The sequence below is a fragment of the Symphalangus syndactylus genome, chromosome 21 (assembly GCF_028878055.3).
Source record: "Symphalangus syndactylus isolate Jambi chromosome 21, NHGRI_mSymSyn1-v2.1_pri, whole genome shotgun sequence".
In the NCBI taxonomy this organism is placed as follows: domain Eukaryota; kingdom Metazoa; phylum Chordata; class Mammalia; order Primates; family Hylobatidae; genus Symphalangus; species Symphalangus syndactylus.
In genome coordinates, this window is record NC_072443.2 from 36,176,578 (window position 1) to 36,188,968 (window position 12,391).

Below are 12,391 nucleotides of genomic sequence, written 5' to 3' on the forward strand. Positions count from 1 at the left end.
AGTTAATGTAATAAAAAAGTCGGAACCCCAAGTGATAGAGACTACCAGTGTTACCTTATGTTTACTTACAATGCCAAGCACTACTCAGTTGTTACCCACTCGGAATCCACCCAACTGTCTGAAAGAAGGATTCTCCATCTAACCATTCACACTCACCAATGTGGTCATTGGAACCACAAGCTGGTGCAGGTTACTTAGCTCTGTGGAAGGACAACAAAGGGTTTTGTCCTCAGATTATCTAAGCCTCTGCAAGCACGTTCTGACAGCTATTCCAAAGTAGTAGGGAAACCAGGGAAGAATATTTGGATCTCTTTTGTTGTTTTATCCAGACAGAAATTAATAAATCATGATGATATCCAATCACAGCCTTCTTTGATCTCATTTGGGACACTGACAGACAAGGTGTTCTCTAAATTTATATGTGTATATAGCAACCAAGAATGTAAGAAAAATATAAAAACCAAAAAACTTTCTTAAATCAGGGAAATTGTTACATGTTCTATTTCTTTGTTACTTCTTGGAAAAGGAACAAGAGGGGCCTTGATAAGAGTTTGAAACAATAGACAGTTAACCACAGTCAGGCAATCTCGCCTGCTTCCCATGGAAAGGAAAGTTTTACATCAAAGGTCTTACATTTCACACAGGATATTATGATTCTATCTCTCATAATGGTAGCTTGACATTTTTTAGTGCCTTCTATCAGCATCTCATATGGCTGCCTTGCTAAGAAATTATAATTCCTGGCCGGGCACAGTGGCTCACACCTGTGATCCCAATACTTTGGGAGGCTGAGGCGGGTGGATCACGAGGTCAGGAGATTGAGACCATCCTGGCTATGGTGAAACCAGGTCTCTACTAAAAATACAAAAAATTAGCCGGGCGTGGTGGCGGGCGCCTGTAGTCCTAGCTACTCGGGAGGCTGAGGCAGGAAAATGGCGTGAACCCGGGAGGCGGAGCTTGCAGTGAGCCGAGATCGCGCCACTGCACTCCAGCCTGGGCCACAGAGCGAGACTCCATCTCAAAAAAAAAAAAAAAAAAAAAAAAAAAAGGAAAAGAAATTATAATTCCTCTCATAATATGATAATCTGGCAATTTGTTTTTTCAGTTTCATACGCACACGCACACACACACATCATATATATATGATATATGTATGTTTTCTTATGTCTTTCTTATTATAAAACAATATTTTGAAGGGGAAAATAAATACATGTTTATTGTGAACACTTTTTGAAATAAATATGTAAACAAGTATTTCAAAAGCAGAAAAGAAATGACCCAAAATCATATCATCTAGTGGCTCTTACAGGTTTCATTTGCATTGTTGGGCTCATCCTTTTACGATTAAATTTTGTGCTGTTTTCCTCTTATTATTGTATCACCAGCATCAAAAGCCTTATAGATAACATTCACAAAGATTGTAACATATTACTGAGAGGTGACAGCATGCTGGCAGTCCTCACAGCCCTCGCTCGCTCTGGGCGCCTCCTCTGCCTGGGCTCCCACTTTGGGGGCACTTGAGGAGCCCTTCAGCCCACTGCTGCACTGTCGGAGCCCCTTTCTGGGCTGGCCAAGGCAGAAGCCGGCTCCCTCAGCTTGCAGGGAGTGTGGAGGGAGAGGCGCGAGCGGGCACCGGGGCTGCGCACAGTGCTTGCGGGCCAGCTGGAGTTCCGGGTGGGCGTGGGCTTGGCGGGTCCCTCACTCGGAGCAGCCGGCCGGCCCTGCGGGCCCTGGGCAGTGAGGGGCTTAGCACCTAGGCCAGCGGCTGCGGAGGGTGTACTGGGTCCCCCAGCAGTGCCAGCCCACCGGCACTGCGCTCGATTTCTCACCGGACCTTAGCTGCCTTCCCACGGGGCAGGGCTCGGGACCTGCAGCCCACCATGCCTGAGCCTCCCACCCCCTCCATGGGCTCCTGTGCGGCCCGAGCCTCCCTGACGAGCACCACCCCTTGCTCCACAGCGCCCAGTCCCATCGACCACCCAAGGGCTGAGGCGTGTGAGCGCATGGCGCGGGACTGGCAGACAGCTCCACCTGCAGCCCCTGTGCGGGATCCACTGGGTGAAGCCAGCTGGGCTCCTGAGACTGGTGGAGATGTGGAGAACCTTTATGTCTAGCTCAGGGATTGTAAATACACCAATCAGCACCCTGTGTCTAGCTCAGGGTCTGTGAATGCACAAATCGACACTCTGTATCTAGCTGCTCTGGTGGGGCCTTGGAGAACCTTTGCGTCTATACTCTGTATCTAACTGATCTGATGAGGACGTGGAGAACCTTTACGTCTAGCTCAGGGACGGTAAACGCACCAATCAGTGCCCTGTCAAAACAGACCACTGGGCTCTACCAATCAGCAGGACGTGGGTGGGGCCAGATAAGAGAATAAAAGCAGGCTGCCCAAGCCAGCAGTGGCAACCCGTTCGGGTCCCCTTCCACACTGTGGAAGCTTTGTTCTTTCACTCTTTGCAATAAATCTTGCTACTGCTCACTCTTTGGGTCCACACTGCTTTTATGAGGTGTAACACTCACCGCGAAGGTCTGCAGCTTCACTCCTGAAGCCAGCGAGACCACGAGCCCACCGGGAGGAACGAACAACTCCAGATGCACCGCCTTGAGAACTGTAACACTCACCACGAGGGTCCGTGGCTTCACTCCTGAGCCAGCAAGACCACAAATCCACCAGAAGGAAGAAACACATCTGAACATCAGAAGGAACAAACTCCAGACGCGCAGCCTTAAGAACTGTAACACTCACTGCGAGAGTCTGCGGCTTCACTCCTGAGCCAGCGAGACCACGAACCCACCAGAAGGAAGAAACTCCGAACACATCCGAACATCAGAAGGAACAAACTCCAGACGCGCCACCTTAAGCTGTAACACTCACCGCGAGGGTCCGCGGCTTCATTCTTGAAGTCAGTGAGACCAAGAACCCACCAATTTCGGACACATTACCACCAAGGTAAAAGTGCATACTCTGGCTGGCCTACTGGCCCATGCCTATAATCCCAACATTTTGGGAGGCCAAGATGGGAGGATCCCTTGAGGCCAGGAATTCAACACCAGACTGGGCAACAAAGCAAGCCTCCATTGCTACAAAAAATAAAAAACTTAGCTCAGTGTGGTGCTCACCTATGGTCCTAGCTACTCAGGAGGCTGAGGGGGTGGTGAGACATTGTTTTGAGCCCAGGCATTCAAGGCTGCAGTGAACTATGATCATGCCCCTGCATTCCAACCTGGGTGACAGAGTGATACCTTGTCTCTAAAACAAATTTCAGAATCTGCGGTCAGACTACTTGCATTCGTAGGTCTGATGGGCTTCTGCCTGTAGGTTGAAAGACTCAGGGTAACTTACTTTAACACCACTGGCCTCAGTTTTCAAATCTGTATAATTTTCTAGTCTGTGTAATTTCTCTCCCTATATTTATTATTTTTTGGAATTACCTAAGGAGCTGTAATGATACTGGTGCCTACGTCCTATCTCCAGAGATTCTGATTTAATTCAGTCTGGTCTGCAGCCTGGGCTCTTCAGGTAATTTTAATTTAACCCAGCCAAGGTTAGCAACCACTGTGATCCACTCAATTCAGACAACATTGCTCAATTTTTAGTCTCAAAGTCAGCTTCTTTTCAATATTCTTGGTGAGGTTTTGTGAGAAAGGCTGTCAATGCCCTTCAGCCAAATGTTACCAGAAATACATCTGTAGTCAACAAGTTTTGTTTGTTATTTATTTGTTGCAGTGAAGGAGATGACTCACCATGGGAAACCATGGGGTATATCAACGAAAGAGTGTTAGAAATAACCTACTAGAGCACCTGCGCTTTGTCTGGGTAATTTTGGAAAAGGTCTGTGGAAGTGAGGGTTCACTTTAGGTAGGGTGCTGTCAGAAAGTGAGGACAATTCTGGGATTGAGTATTTCAATAAAACTTTACTATAAGGAGGGTAGACTAGAGCTAAGATAACAGCTGTGATGGGCACAGAAGCAGCAGTCACTCATTTTAGCTGAGACTGGGTGTTTGGTGTTGTATAGGTTGCACAACAACCTTTGTGTCTCATTTTGCTAAGGTTTGAAGTGACTTTGTCTGATGTTGATGTTCTGTGGGATCATTTATGTCAAAGAGGAGAACAACATTGGCCCAGCTATGAGCCTAAGGCCAGCTTGGAGCAACATAGTGAGTCCTATCTCTGAGTATTAGATCACTTCCTGGATTTGGGGGCTGTTCTGGGTTTTGTGTTTGGTTCTTTTCCTCAAAGGATTTCTAAATTCTTTAACGTTACCTAAACATATCAAGAACTGTAGGTAGACCTGAAGATCTCGAATGTAATACAAGTGACAGAGAAGAGTGAGCTCAGCTATGTCGCTTAACAGAGATTCTCAACCTTGGCCACACATGGAATCATGTGGCGAGTTTTAGAAAATACTGATGCCTTGGTGCCCTCCCTCCAAGGTTAATTTAATTCATCTGGGGTGCAGCCTGAGTACCAGGAACTCTAAAAGCTTTCCAATGATTCTAATGAGCAATCGGTGTTTAGAAACACTGCTCCAGGGGAAGCCCCTGCCATTAGGAAAGAACATTTTGGTCAATTAGTAATATTTGCTCTTAACATCAAACTATTGAGAAAAATATTGTTAATGTCACCTCTTAACTTGCCCACTCTTATGCCAAGACTAAGAATCCTTGAGTATACAGGCTAGACGAAATAAGGAAAATTATTTTCTGTACCACAGTTACACATTCCTACATGCTTTCTGAATTTAATATAGTTAAGAAGTCTATTGTTTTCCAAACTAAGAATACATGCTCCCATGAGCATTTTTATCATTTCTAAAATTATTTAAAAATTGTAGTGTTTACAGATTCAATTATAATAAATTTTTTTCAGAAAATAATAAAATTGTGCTGTGGTCTGAGAGAGTAGTTATTGTGATTTCAGTTCTTTCGCATTTGCTGACAAGTGTTCTTTGTTTGACCATATGGTTGATTTTAGAGTATGTGTCATGTGGCAATGAGAAGAATGTATACTCTTGTTTTTGGGTGAAGAGTTCTGTAGAAGTCTACCAGATTCATTTGAGCATGCTGAGTTTGGGTCCTGAATATGTTTGTTAATTTTCTGCCTTGATGATCTGTCTAAAACTGTCAGTGGGATGTTGAAGTCTCCCACTATTATTATGTGGGAGTGTCAGTCTCTTTGAAAGTCTCTAAGAACTTGCTTTATGAATCTGGGTGCTCCTATGTTGAGTGAATATATATTTAAATAGGTATTGTTAAATTGAACCCTTTACCATTATGTTATTACCTTCTTTTCCTTTTTTTTTTTTTTTTTTGTTCTTTGTTGGCTTAAAGTCTGTTTTGTCTGAAATTAGGATTGCAACCTTTGCTTTTTTCTGTTTTACATTTGCTTGGTAGATCTTTCTCCATCCATTTCTTTCAATCCTGCATGTGAGACGGGTGTCTTGAAGACAGCATACCATAGGGTCTGGGTTCTTTATTCATCCTGCCACTCTGTGCCTTTTAATTGGGGCAGTTAGCCCATTTACTTTCAAGGTTAGTATTGATACATGTGGATTTGATCTTGTCAGCGTGATGTTAGCTGGTGATTATGCAGACTTGACTGTGTGCTTGCTTTACAGTGTCACTGGTCTGTGTACTTAAGTGTGTTTTTGTAGTGGCTGGTAATGGCAACATCATTCTCGACATAAGAGTGGGCTAAGGTTTTACGACAAAGACATCAAAAGCAATCGCAACAAAAGCAAAAATTAACAAATGGGATCTAATTAAACTAAAGAGCTACTGCACGCAAAAGAAACTATCAACAGAGTAAACAGATAACCTACGGAATGGGAGAAAATTTTTGCAAACTATGCTTCTGACAAAGGTCTAATATCCAGCGTCTATAAGGAACTTAAAATAATCTACAAGAAAAAACAACCAACCCCATTAAAAAGTAGGCAAAGGACAAGACACTTCTAAAAAGAAGACATACATGCTGCCAACAACGTATGAAAAAAAAGCTTAACATCACTGATCATTAGAGAAATGCAAATCAAAACCACAAGGGAAGTACCATTTCACACCAGTCAAAATGGCTACTATTAAAAAGTCAAAAAATAACAGATGCTGACAAGGTTGTGGAGAAAAAGGAAAGCTTATACACTATTGGTGGGAATATAAATTAGTTCAACCACTGTGGAAAACAAAGACCTAAAAACAGATCTAACATTTGACCCAGCAATCCCATTACCGGGTATAAACACAAAGAAATGTAAACTGTTCTATCATAAAGACACATGCATGCGTACGTTCATTGCAGCACTATTCACAAAAGCAAAGTCATGGAATCAACCCAAATGCCCATCAATGGTAGACTAGATAAACTAAATGTGGCACATATACACCATGAAATACTATGCAGCCATAAAAAATGAGATTATGTCCTTTGTAGGAACATGGATGGAGCTGGAAGCCATTATTCTTAGCAAACTAATGCAGGAACAGAAAACCAAATACTACATGTTCACACTTATAAGTGGAAGCTAAATATTCAGAACACGTGGACACATAGAGGGGAATACGCTGGGGCCTACTTGAGGGTAGATGGTGGGAGGAGAGAGAGGATCAGGAAAAATAACTAATGGGTGCCAGGCTTAATAGCTGGGTGATTAAATAATTTGTACAACAAATCTCCATGACACGAGTTTACCTATACAACAAACCTGCACATGTACCCCAGAACATAAAAGTTAAATTATAATCATATTAATAATAATAAAATTACCACAAATCCTGTTTACTCTTAAATTCAGAGATATATATGATCAAATTCAACACAGTTTATCTCTCTGGCTATGCATATGTTGATAAATACCATTTGGCTTCCCCAACCTCTACTCCAAAATCTCATAAGAAATCTCTATTTGAGAATAGATGTCATTTTAAAATAGTTCTTAAAATACTAACATTACTGTAGCTTAATATGTTAAATGTATGGGTAAAGAAATAGCTATGAGAATAAACAGGTTTTCTGTTTTTTGTTTTTTGAGAAGGAGTCTTGCTCTGTTGCCCAGGCTGGAGTGCAGTGATGCGATCTCAGCTCACTGCAAGCTCTGCCTCCTGGGTTCACACCATTCTCCTGCCTCAGCCTCCCGAGTAGCTGGGGCTACAGGCGCCTGCCACCACGCCCGGCTAATTTTTTGTATTTTTAGTAGAGACGGGGTTTCACTGTGTTAGCCAGGATGGTCTCGATCTCCTGACCTTGTGATCCGCCCGCCTCGGCCTCCCAAAGTGCTGGGATTACAGGCGTGAGCCATCATGCCCGGCCACAGCTTTTCAAGGTAATTAAAACTCTTCATCTTAAGCTGACTTTTGACAGCTTTGTAAAAGTCTGTGAGTCCAAATCCCATTAAGGAAAAAATATTGGTTTATCACATAGGTCCTCTGCATTAATTTTTCAATAAGTTAGTTGACTGAGCACAGTGGCTCACGCCTGTAATCCCAGCACTTTGGGAGGCCTAGGCGTGTGGATCACTTGAGATCAGGAGTTCGAGACTAGCCTGGCCGAAATGGTGAAACTGTCTCTACTAAAAATAAAATAAAATAAAATAAAAATAGCCAGGTGTGGTGGCACATGCCTGTAATCCCAACTACTTGGGAGGCTGAGACAGGAGAATCAACTGAAGAGGCAGAGATTGCAGTGAGCCTAGATTGTGCTACTGCACTCCAGCCTGGGTGACAGAGTGAGACTCCATTTCAAATATATATATATATATTTCATGTTAGCTAAAATCTCAATTCTGTTTGTGCGTGGAGGAAATTGATGACTGCCCTCTCAAAAATGACATGAATTCGTCCTTGTCAGTCAGCCAGCATTGAGAAATTTTGTCTCATGAACCGTAAGTCACACTAATTTACCATGTTCCTGAACACGGAAACAGTCTTCTTCCTTTACATTGGAACATTTTGCAAGAATTAGGTGAAGAAAGCATCCTGAAGAGGGCACTGTGGGATCTCAGTAATCTTCGCAGCTACAACGCTCATGCTTAATGGTTTATTTTATATTGATACCTGAGGCTGGATTGTCTCCTCAGTAAACTCTCCTACCACACAACGCAGACATCTTACTGACTCTGAAGGTGGGTGGGCTATTGCCCTCCTAATGCCCCTCCACTCAGAATGAGCCCTTCCTCCGGCTCAGGATCAGCTCCACACACCTGACGCGATTCCGTGAACCAGTGAGCTTTCCCCTGGGGCTGGACTTTTCAGTTTCAGTAACGCAAAGGGAACACATGCCACTGGATAGTTCACAAAGAGTTGATGTAAAAAGCATAAGGGAGGAGGGGAAGCAGCTAAGGGGTAGAAGTTCAAACCGAGAGGCTAGCTGATCTTTGGGAAAGTGTTTCATGGTCTGCCACAAGAAAGGCGGAAGCTCCAAGAGGGAGTGGCTGAATCTCTAGCCGGAAAACTGTGGGAGCCTTTGTTCCTCTAGGAGCCGAGACTGAGAGAGAAAATACCAGTAGGAAAGGTCAACTTCCAGAAAAGGAAACTAGAAACTGGAGAGCTCACCATCCGGAGCCTCAGGAGGAGTATCCCGTGGTGTGCTAGTGAGAAGTAGGGGGCAGCTATTTCGCTCACAGCCAAACAGCCCGGACCAACTGCAGCCTCACTGACAGTTACTTGCTCCAAGCTCGCCCCTAGTCTGCACCGTTTAGCTTCAGGCCCATCTCCTCTTACTTGATTGGCTGATGAAATGCAACGTCATTGCTCCTGCATATCTCAGGCATTTGAGGGCTTAAGGCTTTGTTTATTTTTAAAAATAAATAAGGGGTGAAAATGAACCTACAGAAATTGCGCCATTGTGTTAATTTAAGACTTTGGGACAGTGGATTTCTGACAAAGAGCTTTCCCAGAATTCTAGTAAAAGGAAGTTTCCTGGATAAGATAGTGGGGTAGAGATATGAGGACGCAGGTTGCTGGGTTAGGAAAAAAGTGAATGGATATTCTGGGCATGTAAGAGAATGAAATCAAGATGACAAGGTGAACTTTCACTCTGGGTTATACGTGAGGAAATTTTCAGGAATAATGATATATATGCTCATTTGTTTTTTCTAAACATAATATGTAAAAAATATTTTAATTGAAATTACCGTTATTACTATAGAGCCAACTTTTCACATTCCTACTCTCATAAAATATCTTAAAGTTATTTAAAATTGTATTTAATGTTTTGTTCTCTGTGTTTCATTTCTTTCTCCCGACCCACACGTTTATAAGTGAATGGTGGTAAAATTCCCAACTCTTCATTTGGCCTCCTCTGATACTACCCTGATGAAGAAGGCACAAGGCAACTTGTTTGACTGGATGGGAGTAGAAGTCCAGGCTCCCTACATGGTCTCCACTGAGGCTTGGGGTGCCTCTTTACGGCCTGGTTGTTATGAAAGTTCCAGCTCCCACTAGGCCTTTTCTGATACTGCTCTGGTTGGGGTGGGGGAACAGGCAGGGTTCTGGCATCTTGTATGGTATGGGTGAAGTTTAAGCTTCCTACTCAGTCTTTGCTGGTATGTGGGTACAGGGAGTGGGTGAATATTTTTCTGTGGTGTTTGGTTAAAGTAAAGCAGTTATTGGTGACATTTTCTGTCTTGCTGGGCTGCCCCTTTTCTTGGTTCTTTAAAAAATCTATTCTCGGCCAGGCGTGGTGGCTCATGCCTGTAATCCCAGCACTTTGGGAGGCTGAGGCGGGTGGATCACCTGAGGTCAGAGGTTCGAGACCGACCTGACCAACAAGGTGAAACCCCATCTCTACTAAAAATACAAAAATTAGCCAGGCATGGTGGCAGGCGCCTAGAGTCCTAGCTCCGGGAGACTAAGAAAGGAGAATCACTTGAACCCGGGAGGCGGAGGTTGCAGTGAGCCGAGATTGCGCCACTGTACTCCAGCCTGGGAGACAGAGTGAGGCACCGTTTCAAAAAAAAAAGGATTCTCATTGTTGGAAATACATACCACATATCCGTGTGTGGGTTGTGGTTCATGGGTAGATACATATTTAAAAATTAATTAGGTTGCAAACCTAATATTTGCTACATTATGTATTTGTTTATATACATATGTCTTGTTAAGTTTATATACATATACATATATATATATATCAAACAGGAAATGTAAATGTTGTCTAATATTCCTCTTTAGAAATACACTCTAATGACCACACACTGGACATCCTTGTAATCCAGAATCATTCACCTTTTTTTTCCTAAGAGATGGGATCTCACTCTGTCACTCAGGCTGGAATGTAGTGGTATAACCATAGCTCACCGCTACCTTAAACTTCTGGGCTCAGGCAATCCTCACACCTGAACCTCTTAAGTATTTGGGTGAATACTTCTACAGGCATATCACCACACCTGACTAATTTTTAAATTCTTTTTGTAGCGATGGAGTCTTGCTATGTTGCCCAGGCTGGTCTCAAATTCCTGGCCTCAAGCCACCCTCTCCTCAGCCTCCCAAAGTCCTGGGATTATAGGCGTAAGCCACCTCCCATGGTATCAGTGGAGACCATGCAGGGAGCAGTAATGGGGCACCCTTCTCTTTCCCATCCAGGGGGCTATCATCAGAGACCTAGTGAAGAGCCTGAAGCCCCACTCCTACCTAAACAGTAAGAAGACACCCCTTCTTCAGCTGTGTGTCAAGAGTGAGTAGAGAACTTGAGCTTTTATTCCAACTTGCCTACAAGAGGTGATCCCACTTCTCCTGCCAGAGCAGTGTCAGAGGATGCCTGGTAAAACCCAGGATTTAAATAAGATCCAGTATCTTATAATATCTGCACTGTCCAAATAGAAATTGAAAATCACTCATCATACCAAGAACGAAGGTGATCCCAACTTGAATGAGAACGGACAATAAAAGACACCAACCCCAAGATTACAAAGATGTTAGAATTATCTAAAAAGGATTTTAACATAGCCATCATAAAAATATTTCAGCAAATACTAATAATTATGAACACTATTGAAATAGATGAAAAAATAGAAACTCTGGGCAAAGAAGTAAAGTTCCAGGGAAAAAAATAGGTGATATAAAGAGAAACCAAATTACAGATGCAAAAAATACAACAACAAATTCTAAAAAAAAAAAAAAAATCAGCAAATGGACTGCCTTGCACTTCTCTTGTTAAACTTATTCCTGGTCATTTAATTCTTTTTTGTTTTGTTTTGTTTTGCCATCACAATGGAACTGGTTTTTTAATTTTATTTTTGCATTATTCATTGCTAGTGTATAGAAGTACAACTGATTTTTCTGTATTGATCTTGTATCCTATAAGCTTGGTGAACTCATTTATAGGTCAGTGCAAAAGTAATGGCAAAAACTGCAACTACTCTTGCACTAACCTAATATTAGCTCTAATAGGCCTTTTGTAGATTTTTAGGGGTTTCTGTATATAGGGTCATGTCATCTGCAAATAGATATACTTCACTTCTTGTTTTCCAAACGGTATCCCACTCCATCCCCCGCCTTTTAAAAAATCTTGCCTAATTGGCCTGGCTGGAATTTCAAATGCACTGTTTAATAGAAGTAGGGAGAACATATTCTTGTCTTGTTCCTGATGTTAGGGAAAAACTTTGTTTTCACCATTAAGTATGCTGTTAGCTATGGGTTTTTCATACATGCCCTTTATTGATTCAAAGCAGTTTCCTTCTATTACTACGGTTTCTTTTTTTTTTTTCTTTTTTGGTGTTTTTTGTTTGTTTGTTTGGTGTTTTTTTTTGTTGTTGTTGTTGTTTTGAGATGGAGTCTCGCTCTGTCGCCCAGGCTGGAGTGCAGTGGTGTGATCTCGGCTCACTGCAAGCTCCGCCTCCCGGGTTCACAACGGTCTCCTGCCTCAGCTTTTTAATTATATAAAGGTGTTAGATTTTGTCAATTGCTTTGTCTGCATGTATTGAGATTATCAAAAGCTTTTCTCCCTTATGGTGTATTACCTCAATTTTCATTTGTTGAACCAAACCTACATTCCTGAGATAAATTCCACTTGATCGACATGTAAATTTCTTTTTTATATGCTGCTGGGTTCAGTTTACTAGTATTTTACTGAGGAGTTTTGCATCTATAGTCTCAAGAGATAATGATCTACAGTATTTTCTTGTGAATTTTTTGTCTGGCTTTGGTATCAAGGTAATGCTGACCTCAAAAAATGAGTTAAGAAGTGTTTCCTTCTCTTCTACTTGTTGTTGTTATTGTTAGGATTTGTGAAGGATTTGTGTTACCTCTTTAAGCATTTGGTAGAATTCACCAGTGAAGCCATCTGGTGGCTTCTTTTTTGTAACACATTTTTTGATTACCAACTCAGTTTCTTTACTTGTTATAGTTATATTTACATTATCTATTTTTAGTCAGTTTTGCTTGTTTCTATTT

At 42.3% G+C, this 12,391-nt stretch overlaps 2 protein-coding genes and 1 long non-coding RNA gene across 3 annotated transcripts in view; 2 read left to right on the forward strand and 1 right to left on the reverse strand.

Moving 5' to 3' along the window:
- Window positions 1-12,391, forward strand: part of CD200 (CD200 molecule) — a 256,287-nt gene that overhangs the window by 174,812 nt on the left and 69,084 nt on the right. The window lies entirely within an intron of this gene.
- The window catches only part of SLC9C1 (solute carrier family 9 member C1), a 181,683-nt gene that overhangs the window by 163,239 nt on the left and 6,053 nt on the right, over window positions 1-12,391 (reverse strand).
- LOC129471561 (uncharacterized) overlaps window positions 10,583-12,391 on the forward strand; it is a 39,087-nt gene continuing 37,278 nt past the window's right edge. Inside the window, exon 1 of the long non-coding RNA XR_010118456.1 lies at window positions 10,583-10,673. This is a non-coding gene — a long non-coding RNA (uncharacterized lncRNA). The remainder of the gene's footprint in view (window positions 10,674-12,391) is intronic.